The sequence below is a fragment of the Macaca nemestrina genome, chromosome 8 (genome assembly GCF_043159975.1).
Source record: "Macaca nemestrina isolate mMacNem1 chromosome 8, mMacNem.hap1, whole genome shotgun sequence".
In the NCBI taxonomy this organism is placed as follows: domain Eukaryota; kingdom Metazoa; phylum Chordata; class Mammalia; order Primates; family Cercopithecidae; genus Macaca; species Macaca nemestrina.
In genome coordinates this window covers 34,864,577-34,889,515 of record NC_092132.1, presented here as the reverse complement: position 1 = coordinate 34,889,515, position 24,939 = coordinate 34,864,577, and the positions used below count along the sequence as shown (strand labels likewise).

At 33.8% G+C, this 24,939-nt stretch overlaps 1 long non-coding RNA gene across 5 annotated transcripts in view; it reads right to left on the bottom strand.

Moving 5' to 3' along the window:
- The window catches only part of LOC139355780 (uncharacterized), a 98,353-nt gene that overhangs the window by 13,398 nt on the left and 60,016 nt on the right, over positions 1-24,939 (bottom strand). For 2 of the 5 annotated variants that reach the window (XR_011606821.1, XR_011606822.1), the window contains exons 3-4: positions 14,707-14,776; positions 12,186-12,785 (exon numbers count right to left, since the gene is read on the bottom strand). This is a non-coding gene — a long non-coding RNA (uncharacterized lncRNA). Of the gene's footprint in view, positions 1-8,044; positions 9,645-12,185; positions 12,786-14,706; positions 14,777-24,939 lie in introns of those variants that run through there. The other 3 variants (XR_011606824.1, XR_011606825.1, XR_011606823.1) reach the window with 3 other exon arrangements.

Sequence of the window (24,939 nt, the reverse complement as noted above, 5' to 3'; positions counted from 1 at the left end):
ATCATTAAAAAAATTTAGCAGAAAGATTTTAATAGACACAGACCCTTAGAGTCTGGGACCTCACAAAACTGAGTCACGTCACCTCACTCTCAGCCAGAGCTGCGTTTCTGGCCACTTGAAAAGTGAATGTGGATCCCAATGCCTCTACCAATTTCAACTAAGTTTTATAGCAGTGTGAGAAACATATCTCTCTTCTCTTTGCCATAGTTATAGTCACCTTGTATGTGACAAGTGAAAAAGACAATAGAATGGAGACATTTATTTTTCTGAAACTAGTGAAGTCTGCTCTGCCCACTATTTTGACACAGGGTAATCTCTTGGAGACTAAGTATATTGCGGACTGAATTGTCTTTACATTTAACTTCTTGTCTACAGTTTGATTTCTATTTTCAACTTTGCATAGAATATGGTAAGAAAATTTAAGCCTGAGCAAATTTCCATGTAAAATCCCTTTATTATACACCAGCATGTAGGCAGTTGTAGGTCCAATTCCTTTTTGTGAACACAATAGCAGGTTTTTTTCATTTTACCTCAAAGGTCAATTGCTTTTTGCAATAGCTATACTCTATGTTTCCTATCCATTAGACATGCATCATTGCAATGATTTCCTAAGATATTTTCCTGAGGTTCAAATTTTCTTTTGAGTAGAAAAGAAAGTGAGATCCAGCTGCTTTTTTCATCATATATTTTCTCATTTGTTCAGGCTGTTATTTTTTCAGTTTTTTTCTTTTTTTTCCTCTGACATTATGTATGTTTATGCCATGTAAAAGGCTGAAGGCCCTGGCTCCTTTAAGGCGAATCAGAAGTCCTATATGAGCAGCACACTGTAGTTTGTAATGTTTCGTTGTGGTGCTCTATTAAATACCGGTAGCTGCTTCTCACTAGCACCTTGCTCCTGAAATTGCCTCAGTGAGATTTGAATAGCAATAAGCTGTGTCATTAACCTTAATCACGAAACCATGTCTACTGCATTTAAAAATAAATGCCTTATTTTGTGATGAGATATATGAATCATCAGCTTGGGGAGAAATTTATCTTTAACTCATCTAGTGGTTTTGGTGTTTGGTGATCCTTAACATTGAAATTGCTCTTAAAAATAAATCTTTTAGTATCAATAATTAAAAGGCAATCTCTATTTGACATATATTAATGATCCACATTATCTGTGTACCAACACAAATTTGTGGAAAAGAGTGTGACAGGATTCTTGGCTTTGATAAAACATGTGCTTACTTCCTGTCAAAATAAGAAATTGTGCTTATTTTTAAAGGATAAATCAGGCTGTGTCTAGAAACAAAAACATAATCTTAAATTCCTCATAAGAGGCTAGCACACCAAAGAATAAGATAAAAAGAAACTATTCTCACTACATTACTATTTGAATCTAAATGCCAATGCCATAAATTTGGTGGTTACTACCCAGAGAGGAATGGGAGATTGTTTAGAAAAGTAACCCAATTTATGATATGTTCCAACTTTGCAATATGTTTTACAGTGATAAGATATCCAAATTAAATAAACAGCATATTTTATTAGTCAGTTGTCAACTGTTCTAACAACTGACTAAATATCTAGTTATAATTCTGACTTTTTTAACATTTTACATTACTTTTTTTTCAAATTCCATCTGTATATCCACACACATAAATATTAACTTATTTATTTTATTGGCATTTAGGTTAAAACACTAGACTTTTAATTATGATCATATAAACTTATTCTAACAAGTGATTTTTAGTTTAGTCATAATAACTTTACATTTTAAAAATAGTTAATTTTTTAAAAATCTCATTTTTGGTGTCTCTTTATATCTTATGAGGAATTAATGTTGTATTTAATAATAGTTGATCTGGTCACAAGCCTTTCTAAAGAATTAATTTCCAAATGACAATATTTGTAGGAGCAATGATGGAGACTTGAAGAACCTAATAATTATTTTCTGAGATTCTGTCTCTATACTTAGACAGGCAATTGTATCACTGACTAAACTGGTCATTTAGTGTGTGTTGGGAGCAAGCCCCCCAAAATATGGCCATAAACTGGCCCCCAAACTGGCCATAAATAAAATCTCTGCAGCACTGTGATATGTCCATAATGGCCCTAACGCCCAAGCTGGTAGGTTGTGGGTTTACAGGAATGAGGGCAAGGAATACCTGGCCCGCCCAGGGCAGGAAAACCGCTTAAAGGCATTCTTAAATCACAAACAATTAGCATGAACGATCTGTGTCTTAAGGGCGTGTTCCTGCTGCAATTAATTCAGCCCATCCCTTCATTTCCCATGAGGGATACTTTTAGTTAATTTAATATCTACAGAAACAATGCTAATGACTGGTTTGCTGTTAATAAATATGTGGGTAAATCTCTGTTTGGGGCTCTCAGCTCTGAAGGCTGTGAGACCCCTGATTCCCCACTTCACACCTCTGTATTTCTGTGTGTGTGTCTTTAATTCCTCTAGTGCCATTGGGTTAGGGTCTCCCTGACCGAGCTGGTCTTGGCAAGTGTGCATGATCTTTCATGTCTTCATACCCACTTCTGGAGACTGATTGACTATTTCTAGCACCACAGGTATATACTGCCTTCGTAAACTCAAAAGATAATGGCAAATGAATCAAAGTTATGATGATGCATTGAAAGGACACAAAGATAGATGTGTACCCGCCCCCCCGCTACACCCTTTGTTCTGCTCTCTAATCCTTGCACATACCAGAGATTTCATAAGTTCTGTGAGTACCTGTTTTTCTGCACGTACCAGAGATTTTGTAAGTTCTGAGGCAAGGTCACAAGACGTGTTTAAGTAAGATAAACTCTTGCTGCCATAAACCTGCTCTCCCGCCTCAAAGGTTGAACCGAAATATCAGAAATGGCGGGAACCAATCATAGTTAGCCAAATCGCCTTGTTCAAACACTAGCCAATCATATATCTGATTTGTATAATAACTCTATGCCCACTTTTCTTAGACTATATAACACTGCTCGGAGCTCAGTGGGGGAGCTCTCCTGCCCGTCTCGTTTCGCGAGCGAGGGAGAGTTCCAGGTTCGAACCTGTAATAAAGATCCTTGCTGCTTAGCTTTGACTCTGGACTCTGGTGGTCTTCTTCGGGGAATAAACGGTCTGGGCATAACAGCATCTTTTAAAATAGGCAAGGTAGAAATATTAAATGAGTAAGCCAACCTAGAAGTTGTCAAAAAAATGTATATGTGTACATATATAATTCATCAATGGCTTAGGATCATGTCTTAGAAGCGTTGGTATCTCCAGAAAATGTGGAAAGCAATATGAGAAAATTGAATAAAACAGAAGATAGACTGAATGTAGTAGGCAAATCATTTGAAAGAAATGAGAGTAGTCTTATAATACAAATATTTCAATTGTTATCTGTGTCCAATAGAAGGACATCTGTTGCACTTTGACATGCTATTTTTAGATCACTTACACATTTTAGCCCCATTCATTCGGAACTTCTGCTCATTAAAGACCACCTTCCTTCATTATTTTTCCCATCATTCTTGATCTTGCATCTCTGATCATGTATGTAATCTTCTAGTAATGTCACAATCCTTGAGGTGGAGCTTCAGTGAAACATTAAACCATTTTCCTGGTTTCCCTGCTCTCAGTGACTGTGTGAATTCATCACGCCACCCTTCAGTATTAGCTAGAATATTAGTGGTATTTTTTTTATTGCATAAGCCAGCCAAGAGTACTTGAGTTTTTGAAGAATATTGATTCAGTCTTAAGTAGAAACTTGACAGATGGATATAGGGTGGATGAATACCCTTCACCGGGAGTATAGTGTGATGAATGTACAGAGGCATATATGGGCAAGCTGATTCTTTCAGAATGAATAGGCCCCTCAACAATAGAGTAGATTAGAAATGTATGTAAGACTTGTCAGGCCTCTGAGCCCCTGTGACTTGCATGTATACGCCCAGATGGCCTGAAGTAACTGAAGGATCACAAAAGAAGTGCAAATGCCCTGCCCTGCCTTAACTGATGACATTCCACCACAAAAGAAGTGAAAATGGCCGGTCCTTGCCTTAAGTGATGATATTACCTTGTGAAAGTCCTTTTTCTGGCTCATCCTGGCTTAAAAATCTCCCCCACTGAGCACCTTGTGTTCCCCACTCCTACTCGCCAGAGAACAAACCCCCTTTGACTGTAATTTTCCTTTACCTACCCAGGTCCTATAAAATGGCCACACCCTCATCTCCCTTCGCTGACTCTCTTTTCGGACTCAGCTCGCCTGGACCCAGGTGATTGAAAAGCTTTATTGCACACACAAAGCCTGTTTGGTGGTCTCTTCACACAGACGTGCATGATAAGACTCAGTCAGATTCAGTTTTTCTTTGTCCTAAAGTACACTTTTTTTCATACAGAATTATAATATACTGCCTTTATTTATAATTCTTTTTATAATGATATATTACATAGAAATTATTTACTTAAAAAATTATATATTATATGTTTTATGATTTTTAGAACAATACCCCAAATAAATGTTGATTTGATGTTATATATCCAAACATATATTTCAGATATTATAAATAGGTCCTTCATGATATAATCTACAACTCTAAATGTAATACATTTAATTTGACAAAAATTTACTTTTTTGAAAATATCCCTCAAGGTAAAATGGGAGATTGTATAATATTTGAAGTCATTTTATATTAATGCATATGTGAGGGAAAGTTGATAAATCAATTAAAGCTGTTTAATTCTATTTTATTCCAAAATTTACCACACTGCTTGCTTTTTCAGAAAAATATAATAATTCATATTAATGGCCTTAATAAGACATTAATTATAGCAGTAATTTCCCTTCTTTTTATTCTATATTCTGTTATGTGAAAGTGTTATGTCTTTGGGCAATTAATTTAGCACTTGAGATTTGAATGATTTTCTTATAGAAATATCAATGGCATTTTGATAAGAAAGTGATTATTTATTTAGAAATATTTTTAAATCATTATGATCTAAGCATTTCGTATCATTTAAAGGGTTAAAGCATGCATTTATGTAAAAGTATTCTAATATTTGCAAATAATATTTCTTCTCATGAGGCTGTATTTTTTACTAGATATTATTAACTTTTATGACAGTATTTCTTTTTCTCCAGATTGTATAATCTCAAGAAAGAAATTATTATGTTAAAGAGAAGTTGCTGGGTTTTTTTTTTGAGACAGAGTCTCGCTCTGTCGCATAGGCTGGAGTGCAGTGAGGTGATCTCAGCTCACTGCAAGCTCTGCCTCCTGGGTTCACGCCCATTCTCCTGCCTCAGGCTCCCAGGTAGTTGGGACTACAGGTGCCCGCCACCACACACAAGTTAGCATGTTAGTCAGGATGGTGGTCCCAATCTCCTGACCTCGTGATCTGCCTGCCTCGGCCTCCTAAATTGGGATTACAGGCATGAGCCACTGTGCCCGGCCGGGTTTTTTTTTTTTTTTTTTTTCATAAGTTGGTGCCACTATTGTTTCCACTGTTGGAAAGACAAAAAGATAACTTACATACCGTTCAATTTTGTTCTTTTAAAGTGCAAAATTTTGTGGGTTTTAGTACATTCACAGAATTCTACAACCATCACATAATCAGCTTTTGAACATTTTCATCACCACCTGAAAGAAATTGTGTAACCATTACCAATTTCTCCCCAGGGTCAATCTTTTTGCCATAGAAATTCTCAATTTACAGTTAAATTCCCAAGCAAATATAATGTTTTCCTCTCTGTTATTCTTTCTCAATTTGATGGATAATACAAGTGACAACAGCAATTTAAATCCCCTATTCTTTGGCACAGTATAGCTAGTTTTTAGCTACAACTAAAATAGTTTATAATTAATCTAATTTTTGATAGCATTAAAAGTGACATGAAAAATCTTACACTTTCCCTTCAAAAAGACCTCTAAGTATCTCTGAAATGGTGATATGAATATCTAATTGTAAGGGTGATTTTATTTAATTAACATTAAAAATTATGACTTATAATAAATGTAATTTACTATTACATAGTTATGTATATCACTATATAATACTAATTTTTACTGCAAGAACACTCATGGGCAACTGAAATGCACCTACGATCAGAGAAAGAAAAAACATACTATATTGTTTATCAGGTGAGTGGGAAAAAGAAATTAGGAAATAACTTCTTTCCAAGCAATAATGACACCATCCTTATCATCTGTTCATATCTCCGAGTCTCAAATTTCTTTATTACAATGATATAAAACCACCTACAGGGCAGTGTTCCCTGTGTTCCATGGATGCAAGGTGTCTTTCAAATAAGGCTTTCTGCATTGAAAAAGCTGAATATTTTTTCTCTCATCATATTCTCAATGTAGCTGTCTTGAGGGTAAATTCCTAACGTCACATTAAATAGCTATGCCTCCCAAGAAGAAAGTGGCTTCACAATGATAAATTTATTATTGAGGAAATGTGAGAGAGGTAGTTTCGAGAGGAGAATTGATATATTTTGTAAATATAGATGATTTGTACTACACGAATATACCTTATGCCAAAGCAGGTCAGTACTCTGAATCACAATGATCTTGCGTAGTTGTGTTTGGAGGGCAAGATTCCCAGCATTGCAATTAGGAGTTCTCCAAAGCACGCTATACACATGAGGTGTGAATCACTGATAACACATCTCACTAATGACCTAACTCATTTATTACCTGGGTTCTTCTAGAGACTAAATCACTGATTTAAAGTGTATTTGGGGCTGCAAATCACATCCGAAAGAGACAAAATCCTGGGTAAACATTGCTGCAATAAGAATTGTTTTCTAGACATTTACCCATGAGACTTTATGATGGCATTATAAATGCTTACTTAGTGTATATTATAATGATGTTTCTCAATAGTAGGAGTCTCAGAACTATTTTGATTTAATATTCTATCTAGGATTATACTCGAAGTTTTGCACCAAGCCCCTGAAACAGATGCTGACTCCAAGGTACAATTCTTTTCAAGGCAACCAAATGCTGCCTGCAGTATAAGACACTTCTACCACTGTGGAAGTAAACTGCCAGTACTGCAAGAACTGACTTGGAAATGGATTTAATAGATGCTTCCTAATTGTGAGACTTCTGCTGGCAATACAATAGTGTACATTTTGCTTTCAAGGCACAACTGTCCACAGGCAATCATCTATAAGTTCAAGTTTGATAAATTAACAATAACAAGACTTACATTTTACTATAACTTTATAATTTTTAAAATGTTTTCATATGTTATATTTTGTTTTTGTGACACAATATATAAAATATTATTCCTCAAAAAATGTAAGTGAGAAATGCTATGTTTTTTTGCCTTGAAATCTCACCTCATTATGTGAATAAACTTATTTTCAGTTAAGCTAAAAGAAAAATATTTTGAGAAAACAATTTTTCAAGGTTATAGCTTTTCTCAGTTTAAAACTGTTCAGCTTTAAGGGGAAGACAAATTGTTTTGATAAGATTTGATAATTGTTTTAAAATGTGTACTAAAGATAAGCTACACAAAGGGCAATAGATATAAACAAGCACTTCATAGAAGAGGAAATTCAAATGACAAATAAACCTATGAAGATATGCTATACTTTCTTAATAATCTGGTAAATGGAAATTGAGCTACAATGAGATGACATTTTCTACAACCTCTAGATAGGCCTCAAGCAAAGTACAGGTAAAGAGGTGGAAAAATAGCATCCTCAAGCACAACTAATGCAAGTTTAATTGGTACAACCACCTTGGGAAATAATTTGAACTTGTTTGATAAAACGGATCATGTATACAACCTATGACCACGCAATTTCAATCTTAGTTACATAATGATACATATATATGTATTATATATGTTATATATACGTACATACACACATACACACATATATACATCAGGTGACAGGCAGGGCAGAAGGCTATTCATAACAACATTATTTATAATACAAAAATTGAAAACATTCTGTAGATACATTAATAAGAAAATCAAAAATTATATTATACATATAAAATATAACAAAAATGTAATAAAAATGAATGGAACAAAACTACTCTTACCAACAAAATGAATCTTGAAAATATGATGTTGAGAATAAAAGAAAATGTAGTATCATTTCTATAACATTCAAAAACAAGTATAAATAATAGTTTTCATGAAAACATAAATGTATGGAAATGTTCTTCCCAAAAAAACAATGAAATAGTAAACATTAAATTCAAAATAGTTTTTACATCTAGGTAAAGTCAGAAGAATGAGTTAGTGATAATGCATATCTGCATATTTCATTTTCCTGCTTCCTGAATTTTATATTATCTTGAATATATTAATTATTGTACAAACATATACAAAATTATATAAAAATGCTATCTAGAGATATAGAAATCTTCATTTTATATCTAAAATACCATCAAAAAATATAAATCCGTTATTTTTCAATGTCTAACTCTTAAGCCTAATTTTATCACTGTTATTTTAAAGTCAAACATATATCAATATATATTTAACATTGATATCAAATGTTTTCATATTAAGCTTATCGATTTTATTGAAGAAAAACATAATTTGCATTCTATCATCTTATATTTGAGAACTATTTGACAAATTGAATTTCTTAGTCATTTTTGAAAAAGACAATACTTTGTGTCCTAGATATTGTGCACATCACTCGATTTGAATAAACTAATGGATTTGCAAAATTCAGTAGTTTACAATATTCATTTAAAAATAACTGAAAGGTTCATATTCATAAAACCATAGTTTCATATATTTGATACTCTGTAAAACTGTTTAGAAAGATGTGAGCATTTTCTTATGACCTAGCCCTTTTCCTGGAAATATACCTTGATTCCTAATTTGCACTTTGGAACGAATCCTGTGTTCTCATTTTGGCTTTTGTACCATCAGTACAGATGTTCCTACATATTTTTGCCAGTTTATTTAATGATGTGTTAAAAATGAATCTAAACTCTTCAAAATCTCCTTTCTCTTTTTTGTTATATCTTTGTCAAAACTTTCCCAAAGTAATAAATCTTTCTCTTATTTGCCATATAAAATATTACATAGAATAAGCAAAACAGACAGACTCACATCATTCTCACTTCATTAGTTTACTTGTAATCTTTTCACATATTCCCAGTGCTCATTAAATCATCATGCTGCTCAGTCTATTTTCATATCTTGCTGCCACCTAAAATATGTATTAGTGTCATTAAAAGGATATGAGGTTTTGTCTATTTGCTTTTTTCTCACATTATTAATGCAAAATATTTAACATGTCTATATATTAATATTTTAAATATTAAATGAATTTAGTTTTTATAAATACGTGACACATAAGTACAGAACGTGGTGGGTCCATAAAACACAGCTTTGAAAAAACCTCTATACAACCTTAAGTGATTGGAAAATGTTGACAATTTGCTAGAAAAAAATAAAAAAGAAAACTTCTAAAACAGTATTGTATATCACTATAACTACCGTCTTTCACATTTTCAATACAGTCGTAACAATATTTTAATTAAAACACAGAAAACATAATGTAAGCCAGCGTTCTGCCTAAAGGGATTTCATGTTCAATTTTTACCCATAAAATAATGACCAAGAGTCAATTCACACCTCACAATGTTAGCAGGACACAGGATGTCTTGTTCCATTATACTCTGCTCTGAAAGAGAGAAGTGTCACAGTCGTCTATTGCTGCATAACAAATTATGTCAAAAATTAGTGCCTTAAAACAACATTTGTAATCTCGGTTTTATAGCCAAGTCATCTCAGTTTTATAGCAAAGGCATTGCTTATCTGGGTTCTTTGCTTCAGCATATTTCACAGGCTGCAATCAAGGTGTCCCCTAGGTTGTAGTTACCTGGACGTTCAACTGGGGAAGAATCACTTCCACGCCCACTCTTATTGGTTAGAGTCTCTTCCTCACAGATTGTTTTCATTTCCTGGGTTTTGATTGTTTGTGTCTTAGTCCTTTGGGACTGATATGACAAACTGCCATAAACTGGGTGGCTGACAAACAACAGAAATTTCTTTCTTTTAGTTCTAGATTCTGGGAAGTCTGTGATCAATGTGCCAGCAGATTCAGTGTCTGGTGAGCGCCCACTCTCTCATTCATAAGTGGCACCTTCTCATTGGGTCCTCACATGGTAAAAGAGGCAAGACCGCTCTCTGGAACTTCTTTTGTAAGGGCAGTAATCCCATTTAGAAAGGCAGAGACATTATGACTTTATCATCTCCCAAAGACCTGTGTCTTTTGATACAATAACCTTGGTGATGAAAATTCAACATAGGTACTCGGGGAGTCACAAACACTCAGAACATAGCACCTTGCTTGCTACTGGCTGAAGGTAACCCTCAGTTTCTGGCCATGTGAACTTTCCTTAGGGAAGTTCACAACATGGCAGCTGGTTGAGTCAGAGCTGGTAGGAGGGCAAGAAAGAGTGTGAGCAAGATGGACATCTCCGGCTTTAGAACCGAATTTTGGAGCAGACAGTCATTGCTTCTGCCATATATTACTTTTTAGAAGCAAGTGACTAGTTGTAGCCCAAGTGAATACAAGGAAGTCAATGTTGGGAGTCATTTCAAAGGCCTTCAAAATAACCAATTTATTTCTGATTTTCCATCTACAACTTGGGTTTCAAGGCATAAATACTAATTTCAGAATTTTCATGAAAATAGAATAATAGGTACATTCTTACAACTGTGCAGGGGATTCATAAGTGATGTTGAAATATACGTTTGACAAATTTGTTTTCTAAAGGCTAAAGCCAAATTAAAGTTAATAGAAAATTTTGGCCGTATATGAAGGCTAAAATTGAAATGTGATACATGCCTGCTTGATTTTTGTGCTACTGACAGTATATTATAATTAAAAACTAGTATCTATTATAATTAATAGCAAGCATCTATCTTCTTGATCTTAAGTAAAATGTTTGATCATTAAATATGATATTTAATGTAGTTTTATGGTATATAGCAATTACATGATCAAGGACATTTCAGCCTACTGCAAGAGTTTTGAAGAGTTTTAAAGTTACATTTGTGTTTTGAAATATAGCATTTTTTTTATGTACATGTAGGTAAAAATGATGATATCATTTTTTCTGTAATTTATAAATATGGCACATTACATCAGTATATTAGTCCACTTGGGAAATACATTTTAGAAATTCAAAATCTACTTCAGTACATCTCTTTGACATTGCGTTATCCTTGAATTCCAAATGTTCATACATATGGGTGTATATGTATGTGTATATATATATGCATGTGTGTGTGTGAGTGTGTGTGCATCTCAAAAAATATTTTAGGAACATAACTACAGTATTTTTATAGTATGTTGGTGTTACTCTATTTTTTCCAAAGCCATAGTTATCTTTATCTACTATGCTATGGCTCACTTTAAATTTCACTTGAATGATAGTAAAATTACTGCCCTCCTATTAAATCAATAATGCGTTTAGCTTCAAGGAACAGAAAAACGTGTGGTAGGGACTTAAAAACATAGAACTTTATTTTCCTCATATAAAAAAATCAGCAGGCAGACATTTTTTATTCTAATTCAGCAGCTTAATAATGAGAGGGCAATAGTTGTTAATATCATCTAGTGTTTTGAATCAGACACAGAATGAGTATTGAAGTTTCTGCCACGCCATCTATATTTCTGCAAAAAAGAATGGGGAGGAAAACTGACAGATGCCTCTGTCAGAAAACTAAACTGTTCCCAGGACACTAATTATACTTATGTGTTATCATCTGGCATTGTCCCATTAAGCCATCTTGGTGAGAAAGTGATTTGGATATGAAAGTTGGAAGTAAATATTAACAATGTTTGCCATATCTAATTTCCTTTTGGTTTATACTTTGCCTAGCATAGAGTTTCAAAACTCTTTATTTTTAACTAATCTGTGAGATTATGTTTTATGTGTATCCTCTGCAGACAAACAAATAAATATCAACAGGTATTTTTAATCATTCTCTTTTGTGATTTTAATTTTATTTGTTTTATGTTTGTTTTGTATTTATTTTTTCTTAGAATTATTTGGAAATTACGTATCACGGCCGGGCGCGGTGGCTCAGGCCTGTAATCCCAGCACTTTGGGAGGCCGAGACGGGCGGATTACAAGGTCAGGAGATCGAGACCATCCTGGCTAACCCAGAAAACCCCGTCTCTACTAAAAAAAAAAAAAAAAAAAAAAAAAAATACAAAAAACTAGCCAGGCGAGGTGGCGGGCGCCTGTAGTCCCAGCTACTCGGGAGGCTGAGGCAGGAGAATGGCGTGAACCCGGGAGGCGGAGCTTGCAGTGAGCTGAGATCCGGCCGCTGCACTTCAGCCTGGGCGACAGAGCGAGACTCCGTCTCAAAAAAAAAAAAAAAAAGAAAAAGAAAAAAAAAAAGAAATTACGTATCATATTTCAATTTCTGGTAGTCATAGATAAGTTATTATATCAGTTTCCTATAATGTTGTAACAAATTATCCTACATTTAATCCTTTCAAAACAATAGAAATGTATTCTCTTTCACTTCTGGAGGTCAGAATTCCAAAATCTATCTTGGTGAGCCTAATAAAGGTGTCAGACAGAGGTGTCTCTTTTGAGGGCTCTAGGAGAGAATCTATTTTCTGACCTTTTCCAGACACTAAAGACCTTGGCTCATACCTACTTTCACCATCTTCAAAGCCAGCGGTGGACCATCTTCAAATATCTCTCCAAGTCTTGGCTTCTGCCTCCTTCTTTCGTCTTTTAAGGACACTTGCAATTACATGAGCCCAACAGGATAATTCACAAGGTCTCTAAAAAGTAAACTAAAAGATGGATTTTGGAAGCAAGCTAAAACCTGGTAAAGCAACACATAATCTTTTCTCTTGCAGATTTAACCTACTCATAGACTCTAGTCAGAGCATCTTGCCACAGTGGTATTGGCCCAGACAGCTAAAGTTTAAAATGAAAAGCCCGTTATAGGACAAAAGAAAAAAAAAAAAACAAGAACAAAACCAGGAAAAATCTTCAGCCAGAAAGTACAGAGGAAATCCTAGAGAGAAGAGAAGAGAGCTGGAGGTTGAAATATCCTACTTCTCATGAGTATATGAAACTGTACAAGTTCAGGTGTTACCTCTGTGCTCCATATAAACATGACAGACCAAAAGTAGAACAGCAAATTTGTAGAAAACTGAACTTCAGTTTAAACTGACACAAAAATTGCCAACCTTGTGAGCATGTGTTGAGAAGACACAAAGAAATATGTAAAGGCTGGGCTGAGATTAAGCGACCACCCAAGATTCAGACTAATAGCTAAAGCAGTACATAAAGGACACCCAAAGAAGCAGACCAAAAATCCATTTGATAACTGTACTGATGCTGGGAATACAGATCACAGAGCCAAGACAGAATTTGTAGTCTTGACCAACCTAGGGTAAATATCTACTAAAACAAATAGATCAACATTATTAAGAGCAAAGTCTTGACAAACTAAAGCTCGTGGGCCAAGTCCATCTTACTGCCTGTTTTTATGTAAATGACATTTTATTGTATACAGCACATATATTCATTAATAGATCATTTGTGGCTGTCTTTGCACTAAAATGGCAGAGTCAGTTTGTCACAACAGGACCATAGGGTGTGGAAAGTCTTAAAGATTTACTATCCAGTTCTGTACGTAAAAAGCTTGCTGACCTCTGCTTTAAAGTATTTTAATAGTCTATAGTCTTTAAGTTTGTAGCCAAATCTACAATTTAATATTCAAAACATTGATGGTAAAAGCCAAATTTAGTCAATATCCAAACACTGAGGGAAATGACATTAATCCTCAAAAAAAAAAAAAAAAAGAAAAGAAAAGAAAAACAACAGATGCCAATCCAAAATGACCCAGATATTGGGTTTAGGTTTATAAGATTAAGACATTAAAGTAGATATAAATTATAACTATTCTCCATGAGGTCATAGTAACTATAGTTGAAATAAATGAAAAGATGTAAGTTCTCAGTAGAGAAAATGAAACAATAAAAATAATGGAAATTTTAGAAATAAAAAATGTTTGAATTAAATATATAAAGGATAGGCTCAAGAGCATAATAAAGATAAAGAAAAAACAGTAAAATTGAAGTTCGATTGTTTAAAACTATCAATTACAAAGGGCAGATAGGAAACATTTGCTTCATTACATATGTTATAATCACACAATATATTGCATATTATTAGTAGTTTTCAAAGAATATTAGTGTATTGTGTGATTATAACATATGAAATGGGGCAAGGGGATGTAATGATTGAAACCCTTCCACATTTTGTTAGCAGTCAGAAAATATTAAAACTAAAAGATTATAAAATCTTAGAGATGTTTATATCTCCCTAAACCACCGTTATAAAAATTATGTTGAAAGTGTGCTCCCCCAAGAGAGAAGATTTAAGATATATACAAAAGATACAAAAGAAGGAAAGAATTGCAACTTAGGGAACAAATAATAGAATACCAAACCACAAATAAATATCAAAATGGTAGAAGTCAAGTTATATCAATAATCACATATATGCACATTTAACAAAACCGTTAACTATATACTATCTATAGGAAACTTCTTAAAGAATAATATAAGGAATGTTCAGACTAGGAATTCCCAATGCTCACAGCCCTCCCACACACAAAAAGGAAAACAATGCAGGAAGTTTGCGTGGCATAAAAACTAAAACTAAAGATGCCCTCATAGAAAAATTGAAGAAACTTTTTACCTGTGAAACTTTATTCCCCTGGTTGAGTACAGCTTGGCACCAGGATGGATCCCCTCAGTGTAGCCTTTTCCTGTGTAGGAAAAACAAAAAAATAGGATCATAATGGCCCTCATCACTGCAGACACTTGCAGCTTTCAACACTGAGGATTTCCCCAGACTTTATCAACACTGACCGCAACTGATGGATTAACACAGAGTCCGTGATGCTGCACTTACTCTAGATGAGGAGCTGCTTCTGCTCCTCCAAAATATACCCCCAGAGGCATCCCTGCCTACTTTAGACTTCACCAGGTACCTTGAAGCATCGCTATGACTCAGTTCTAGTCTCTGGAATAAATTATAAACAAACAAACATACCTAAAGCAGGTTCCAGCGTCATCTGTGTTGAATGATACGATTAGAATCTGAATTTGTTTTTTTCAAACTCTCTATTTCCCTTTTCTGTTTATGGATTATTTGCCTTGTTTTCTCTAGTTCTTCATGAATTATACTTAAGTATAGTCATCCCTATGTACTCATCCTCATAACTCGCAATTCAAGGGAAAAGAGTGTGTCCTTTCAAGTGGAAAAATTGCCATAAAAGACTGCTATCTAGCCAAATTTGGCTTGTGTCAAATTCATAAATGTTTGCAGCTATTACTGCATCTAGAGGGATACTGTTCTACAATTGGCTTGCTTGTATCATGTACCTCTTGGGCAAAGGAGGATAGTAGGCAGTCTAACATATGAATGCAAGATTTTTGTATTACTTGAGAGAGAGCAAATACTATTTTTATAATTGTGGCAGCGTAACACATTATAAGAATGTTTAAGTCATTTCTGATTGGAATCTGCATTAAATTCATGCTGATTGTATTATAAATATACAAGTATGAATATGTGTGTGTGTGTTTGTATATGTAAACATATTTTTTGACCTTGATTTTTATCCACAAAGTAAGGCAATGTCTTATGATTTGAGTTATAGTGATCTTTTGCACAGAATGCTGACAATAATTAAAAATGGATGGTATATTTCAAAATTGCTTAAAGATTAAGTTTTAAATATTCTTACCACAAAAACCCATATGTATGTGAGGTGACAAATATACTAATTAGCTTGATTTAATCATTCCACAAAGTAGATACATATTGAAACATCTCATTGTGTCTTATACATATAACCAATTATATTATTTGACAAATAAAAATAAAAATTGCTGGGTGCAGTGGTTCATGCTTATAATTCTAGAACTTTAGTAGGCCAAGGCAGGCAGATGTTTGAGCCCAGGAGTTTGAGACCAGCCTAGGCAACATGGTGAAACCCAGTCTTTAGAAAAAAATACAAAAGTTAGCTGGGCATGGTGGCACACACCTGTAGTCTCAGCTACTCAGGAGGCTGAGATGGGAGGATCACCTGAAACCAGGGAGGTTGAGGCTGCAGTGAGCTGTGATGGTGTCACTGCACTCCCACCTGGGCGACAGAGTAAGATCCTGTCTAAAAATCAATCAATCAATCAATCAATCAAATTTGAAAAATTTAGCATCAAAAAAGGGAAATAAATCAAAAGTATAATATTGTCACCTTCAAATTTGGGAGTTGAGACCATTTTTACAGATGATTATACATATTTTTAAATTTTGACATAAATCTTTGTTTAGAACTGAAATAGCAGGGGTGCTGTGGGTCAGGATGCAATTGGAAGGGCTATATGGGAACATGCTCACATCTCTGGGTGTCTAAAAAAGCCAGTACATTTATGCCTTTGGTTTCCTGGAAATTATAAGTAGGGAATTAAAGCATACTGGGACAGGAATGTTGGTACATAGTTTTCTATTGTGCAGAATTGTGACCCACATATGTAATTTGTGTTTATATATTTTGGATTTTATTATTATTTTCAACTTTTATATTAGACATAGGGATATAAATGTGTTACTTTGTTACCTGGGTATATTGCATGACACTGAGGTTTGGGTTACAAATGACCTTGTCAGCCAGGTACTGAGAATAGTCCCAACAGTCAGTTTTTAACCCTTCCTCTCCTCCTTATCTTCTCTCTCTCTTAGTCCACACTCAGCAGATTCATATTATGGATGTAATAGCTTCTCGAATATTTCTTGGACTCTTTATTTGAATGTTAATATTTTGCTGTTGTTTTTTATTTTATTTTTATGTATTTATCCCTTGAATTATCCATTTTCATTAGATTTTTTTCATTTTTTATGCCTTCTTCTCTTTCTTTAATTTCTCAAATATCTGGTGTGACAACAAGGAAGTGTGTATATAACTTCACAGTACAGCAGATCTATTGCCAGATTTCATTTTAGGAGAGACATAGAAAGTACCAACCATCATGCTCTTGAATCAAACAATTGCAGGAAGTAGAAGATTTTGCTTTAGTATATCAGCTTTCAAATTTTCCTTAGTGTTTCCCAGGCTACCAAGACAGATTGTTTAATTACTTTGAGAAAAACAAACAAACAACAATAACAACAAAAACTCTGATTTTTTTTTTTTTCCCCCAGCAGCACTAAAGTAGTGGGAGGGAATAATGGTCTACTTTGTGAGTATGCCATAAGTGTGTGAGTGTGTGTGTGTGTGTTTCACTGTTTCATTTGTTTCATTTGGAGGTGCCAATTAATGCACTTTATTTTAGCTACATGTCTTCCATAATTCCTGATGTTATCAATTTCTAACCTGAGCTGTTTTCTCAAAGAAAGTTTTGCAAGGTGAGACAGCTACTTAAAGCACCTTATGACATTTTCTTCACCTGTGTCATCTATCACCACTCATTCCATCTGGTTTCTACTTTTCGGGAGTTTATTGAGCATATATTTTCCTGAGTTTATTTGTTTTGTAAACTTTTACTCTAATGAAGTCTAATAGAGAAAATACAATAAATTCTTGTTTGTTTGCTATTTTACACTAAAATGTTTGGATTTATGTTAAACAAGCAAAGGTTTTAAATTTTATTTTAATATTTTCATATTTATAAACTGTATATGTTTATGAATATATCCTTATGAATGTAAAATTCAAAAACATATAGTTGAATATATACAAATGAAATATATATCTATATATGTATAAGTATACATATATAATTGAACAACACACGGATGCTTTTATTTCTTACATTCTAATACTTCTGAGTAAATTTTTCCAAGTTAAAATCTAAAAATATTTTCCACTTATTAAAAAAAAAAAAGAAAGAAGCATTCTATTCATTTTCTACTCATTTCCTACATGCAGAAAAAATAATGTGATAGATTCAACAAGCAAAATTTACCTTGGATTATAAGAGACAGAGAATGGAAAATGCACAATTATTATTTTGAAGTCAACAACAATGAACATGAACTTATATTAAATTACTACATATTTATATTTACTTTTAAGCTAATTATTTTATTAGTAGTATATTTTCTATCTCTGTTTGTTTAAGTGAGCAATTCAGAGGATGGTACAGAAAATAAAAAATGTAGTAAACATACTTTAAGGAAAATATGTGTCTTAGTCCATTTAATGTTGCTGTAAAGAAATACCCGAGGCTGGGTAATTTATAAATAATAGAGGTTTATTTGGCTCAGTTCTGCAGGCTATAAAAGAAACATGGCATCAGCTATGAAGCCTTCCTCGGGGAGGGCTTCAGGCTGTGTTCACTCATGGCAGAAGATGAAGCAGGGCTGGCGTACGCAGAGATCACATAATGAGAGAAGAAGCAAGAGAGAAGGAGAGGAGGTACCAGGTTCTTCTTAACAATCAGCTCTCATTGGAACTAATGATTGAGTACTCACTTACCCTTTACCCCAAGGAGGGCATTAATCTATTCACGGAGATCCCCTCCCTGATCCGAACACCTCTCATTAGGCACTCATTTCCAACATTGGGGATCAAATTTCAACCTGAGGTTTAGTGAAGAGAAACATCCAAACTATAGCAATACGCTTTTAAAAATAGCAAAAGAAGGGAAAAGTCTGAAGGGGGAACTTCAAAAGAGAAAATGAAATAAATGCCAAAAGGAAATTGAAAGAGGAAAAAAAAACCAATTAACAATTAGCCATTTAATAACTGTTTTAGGAATAATCATGATATGCTTCGTTGTTATTTATATTTATATTTATGACCTTGTTCCTTTAGAACAATGTGGAGGAAAAGTAGTTAACAATTATAATTATATTAATTATAACATAAATTATTATTTATTTAACAGTTAATATGTTTGTGTTAATGCATTGAGTGATTTTAATTATCATTGTAATAACAAGCAACATATTTTATGTTAATGATGGAATCAAAACAGAGAAATTCACATATTCTGAGTAATGAATTGCTGTTAGTGGAAACAGTTTGTGTGAATATTAAAGTCATAATCTCTCACTCTGATTAGAAAAGTCAGGAAATTTAGGTTTGAGGACAGAAATACTCATCGTCAGATATTTGTTTATCAAAAAACTATTAAATTTTCTCAAATATCTTGCAATTTAAGAGATAGAGTGAATACCCTAAAACAATGGATGAAAACCTGAAAATGAGTTAGTACAAACAGAAAATATATTGGGACCTCTATTAATTTTTAATGTATTTTAATATCATATGTGAAATAAACAAAGAAAATTCTGATTAATCTCACATCTTTCTGTATTCTTTAAAAATAGACATTTAATTATGACTGTGCATATTCATTTTATCAACCTGCAATTAGAAGAAAGACCTGTCTTCATATCCCCATAATTAATTTAATTAAATATAATTAAAATAACAAATGGGTAATGTAACTGAAAATTAGCAAGTAATTAGACATTAACAAAACCTAGACATTAACAAAATCTAGAGAGATGAAACCTGGTGACAATTATATAAACTTTACTTGGTATAACAAAAGATCTATTTTTAAACATATGTTATAATATATAAATGTATACATGTTATATAATATATATTTATATTTATTACACATAATTGTATAATATCTTTATACTATATATTCATATTTAATGTTTAACATTCATTGCTTGACAGAAATTATGTTAAACCTGGGGATTAATTTGGGAAGCTCGGCATCGTTACTATGTTCCATCTTCCAAGCCAAATATATAGCACGTATGTCCCTCTTTATATTTAGATTTTATTTCACTACTTCTAACACTATTTTGTAGACTTTAGCAAAAAAGTCCAATTTGTTTTCTTAGATTTACCTTTTGTTAGTATTAGAAATACCGAAGCATGTTTTCTGAGTAATTATAAATGATAAATGTTTTTTAAATTATTGTGTAAATACATTCATTACTAGTATATAGATACTAGCATCAGTATCTCTATGTCGATCTTATTACATAGTGACCTTGTTATTGGGACTCATTATTTCTAGGAGGTTGTTTTGTTTAGTTAAGATTTCTTGATATTTTCTTTGTAGCCACTTGTGTTATTTGTATATAGAGGCAGTCTTATTTATTCCTTTCTGCTCTGTATATCTTTATTTCTTTTGCTTAGCTTATTGCACAGCCTAGAATTCCCAGAACAAAGTTGAGTAAGAGCTGTGAGGGCATGTGTTCTTTGTCTTATTTCTGATCATAAGGGAGAAAATATGCTAGTAGTTTTTATTTTATTTTTTAAGAATGCTCTTTTTCAAGTTGAGAAAATTTACCTCTATTTCCATTTTCCTAAGAGTTTTTATCATGCGTGAATGTTGAGTAACTGTCCCGAGTTCTTCCTCGCCCCACAGGTTGATATGATGTTACTTTTTCAAACATTACTGTTAATAGGGTAAATCACACTGAATGATTTTTGAATATTAAACCAGGCTGTGTCCACGGAATAAACATTACATGGTCATGATATATCACCCCTTTTGTATATAGCCGCACTTTATTTACTAATATTTTGTTTCTTTCTTTTTTTTTTTTTTTTTTTTGAGACGGAGTCTCACTGTGTCTCCCAGACTGGAGTGCAGTGGCGCGATCTCGGCTCACTGCAAGCTCCGCCTCCCGGGTTCACGCCATTCTCCTGCCTCAGCCTCCCGAGTAGCTGGGACTACAGGCACCCACCACCACGCCCGGCTAATTTTTTGTATTTTTAGTAGAGACGGAGTTTCACCGTGTTAGCCAGGATGGTCTCGATCTCCTGACCTCGTGATCCACCAGCCTCGGCCTCCCAAAGTGCTGGGATTACAGGTGTGAGCCACCACGCCCAGCCTATATTTACTAATATTTTGTTAAGGATTATTATATTTATATTCATAATGAGTATTGGTCTGCAATTTTCTTTGATTATACTGTATTTATCTGGTTTCAGTATCAGTGTAAACCAGTTTCCTAAAATAAATTGGACAATGTTTTCTCTATTTTCACATTCTGGAAGGATTGTGTAGAGCTAATGTTAATTCTTTAAATCATTGGTAGTATTCTCTAGTTAAATAACTGAGGTATAGCGGTTTCCTTCTGAGGAGTTAAGTTATCTCAACTGCCTTAGTAGTTATACTGCTATTTAAATTATTTATTTCTTGTTGAATAATTTGTAGTAATTTTTTTTTCAAGAAATTGCTTCATTTTATCTTAGTTGTGAAATCTATGTGTACAGATGTCTCTGTAGCAGTCCCTTGTTATCCTTTTGAAGTCTGGTTTTATTCCTGATATTGGTGTATTGGTATTTTGTATTTCTCCACTTCCCTCTCTCTCTCTCTCTCTGCCAGTTTTGCTTTTCTTACTGATTGTATCTCTTTTTTCTATATCAAATCTCTGTTTTTATCTTTAATCTTCACATTTTTGTGCTTAATTATTTGGGTTACTTTGTTCTTTTTTAAAAGTCTTGATGTCAGAGCTTAGATGATTGACTTTAGACTTTTTTTCTTTTCTAACATAAACATTTAGTGTTATGAATTGTCCTAGTGCTTTAGCTTACCCTAGCGACTTTGATATGTTGCATTTTCATTTTCCTTCTGTGCAATGTGGTCTTTATTTCTCTCGAGACTTTCTCTTTGAACAATGGAGTATACAGAAGAGCAGTATTTAGTTGCTAAAACTTTGAAGATTTTCTTTTTATCTTTCTGTTACTGATTTCTACTGTAGTTTCTACTGTAGTCAGATAGCATAATCTGCATACTTTTAATTTTTAAAATATTTGTTGAATTTGTTTCCTGTTCAGGATATGGTCTATCTTAGTGTATATTCCATAGGAACTTAAAAGTGAGTACTCTATTCTTGTTGGGTGGAGTGTTCTATAAATATCAGTAAGATCCTGTTGGTTGATGGTGTTGTTGGGCACTTCTATTTCCTTGCTTTTCTCACTTGTATGAGTTTTTGAGTGAGATAACTCATTTATTATAAGTAGATTTGTCTTTTTCTCCTTTTAGCTCTATCATGAGTTTTCTTCAAACAATTTGTTGTTCTGTTGCTTGTTTCATATATATGTGGAATTGATGTGCCTTTTTGCTGTGTTAATCATTTTTAAATTATTATATAGGCCGGGCGCGGTGGCTCAAGCCTGTAATCCCAGCACTTTGGGAGGCCGAGACGGGCGGATCACGAGGTCAGGAGATCGAGACCATCCTGGCTAACACGGTGAAACCCCGTCTCTACTAAAAATACAAAAAACTAGCCGGACGAAGTGGCGGGCGCCTGTAGTCCCAGCTACTTGGGAGGCTGAGGCAGGAGAATGGCGTGAATCCGGGAGGTGGAGCTTGCAGTGAGCTGAGATCCGGCCACTGCACTCCAGCCTGGGCAACAGAGCATGACTCCGTCTCAAAAAAAAAAAAAAAAAAAAAAAAATTATTATATAAAATCTCTTTCTGGTAATATTCTTTGCTCTGAAGTCTACTTTTTATATTAGTAGCCATCCCTGCTTTCTTTTGAAATGATCACACAATATACTTTTTCCCATCTTTTTGTTTTCAATCTGCCCATATCATATTTGAAGTAAGTTTCTTGAAGACTGCGTATGATTGGTCAATATTTTTCAATTGACTATGCCAACCTCTATCTTGAATTGTCTTGGCTATTCAGAAAATTTACAATTAATTTAATTATTGATATGTTACAATTTGTTACTGACATTCTTCTGTTTGTCCACTTTGTTTTTAATTTCTTTGGTTTGGATTGTTTGCCTTGTGGTGGGTAACTTGAATGATGTTTGGGGATTTCATTTTGATTTGTGTGTAGTGTGTTTCAGTGTATTCTTTTCACCAGGACATCCGTAATCCTCCTCTCAGCTTGTCTAAAATTTAATTAGGTTTCTTTCTGACTATGGACCCTTGGCATCCCTTTTCTTACAGAGCATTAACTTAAAAAACTTGCAATTGTATTTTTTCTGCATATTTCAAATGTAAATCATCTCCCAGCTCCGTGACAGTTTTGCCATCCAGGAGTATCTTTTTCAAGGACCTGGAAGTCATCCTTTTGAAATGTAATAATCAAGTTAGATAGCATACCTATCATCTTCCAGTCTATGGGAAGTTAGGAGCTTAAATTCTGTAAGTGCCAATTAGCAAACTCAGGTGGCCTAATCACATTGGCCAATTTCCCCTTAATATCCTCCAGAACTTTTCCACTACCTCGCCTCAGTGCATAAAGACTCCCCTGCCTTTTGTATCAACAGAGATAAGTTTGATCTCTCTCCTATTGTGATAGTCTCCCTACTTTATTGCCATAGTTTTGAATAAAGCCTTGTTTGTCATTTTTAACAAGTGTCTAGTACAGTTTTTCTTTGGAACTTTCTATAGCTTTTATAGTGGTTGCTATAGGTTATGAGAGATAGATAGATAGATAGATAGATAGATAGATAGATAGATAGATAGACAAAACAACACGGTCTACTGATGTTGTTACTTTGCCAGTTCAAAGGAAGTATAAAAACCCTAATCTCTTTATGCCAGTTTACACTCCTTATTTATATATATATTTTTAAATATTGTCTCTAGCTTATATTTTAATCACATCAATAAATATTATTTTTGTTTCAATAATTAAACAAATTTAGATAACTCAAAAAGAGAAAGGAAGTCTATTGTATTTACCTATAAATTTATTTACCATATTTTTTTTTCCTTTCTCATATTCTAAGTTTACTTATTTTATTGTCTTTCTGTCTAGAAAATTTTTAGCCATTTTTAGCATAGATTTGCTGGGGAAAATTTCTCTTGGTTTAACTTTTTCTGAGAATGTCTTGATTGTCTCTTCATGTTAAGGGATATTTTTGTCTGACATAGGATTCTTGGTTGGCACTCGAAAAATGTTTTGCTGCTTCCTCTGTCCTTCATGGGTTTTAATGAGAAATCCACTGTCACTTGAACTATATTCCCCTTAAGGTGTCATTTCTCCTCATTGTTTCCCAGGGTGATTTTCTTTGTATTTAGTTTTCAGAAGTTTGACTATGCTGTGTCTTGGTGTAGAATTTTTTGGGTTTATCCTGGTTGTTGTTTGCTCTGTTTCCTGACTCTGTAGTTTTAAATGTTTTGCCAAACTAGGAAACTGTAATAGTTTATTCTTGCATTGCTATAATGACATCTGAGGCTGGGTAATTTATAAAGGAAAGACACTTAATTGGCTCAAAGTTCTGCAGGTTGTACAGCAAGCATGGCACCGGCCTCTGCTCAACTTCTGGGTAGACCTCAGGAAACTTACAATCGTGGTGGATGGTGAAGGAGAAGCAGGCACATTACGTGGCCAGAGTAGGAGCAAGAGAGAGCAAGGGAAGTTGCTGCACACTTTTTTAATAAGCAGATTTCACAATAACTCACTCACTATCACAAGAACAGCACGAATGGGATGGTGCTAAACCATCCATGAAAAACTGCTTCCATGATCCAATCATCTTTCACCAGGCCTCACCTCCAACATTAGGGATTACAATTTGACATGAGATTTGAGCCGTGACACAGAGTTAAACCATATCAGAAACTTTTCATCCACTAGTCTTTTGAATAATTTGTTTAGCTGTATCCTCTTGATAGTCTTCTGGTATAAGAACGCCACAAATATGAAAACTTTTGCTATAGGTCTATGGTCTCTGAGGCTCCGTTCATTTTTTTTTAACTCTATTTTCTCTCTTTTGCTCAGATTATGTGATTTCTATTGTTCTATTTTCAAATTCACCTATTTATTTATTTGTTTTTCTCTATTTCTTCCATTCTGGTATTGGGTCTACACACTCAGGTTTTACTTACTTATTTTTTTTATCAGTTATTGCATTTTGTTGAAACTATTTCTTTCCTGAGATTATTTTTTCACTCATCTCAAACATTTTTGTAATTGGTT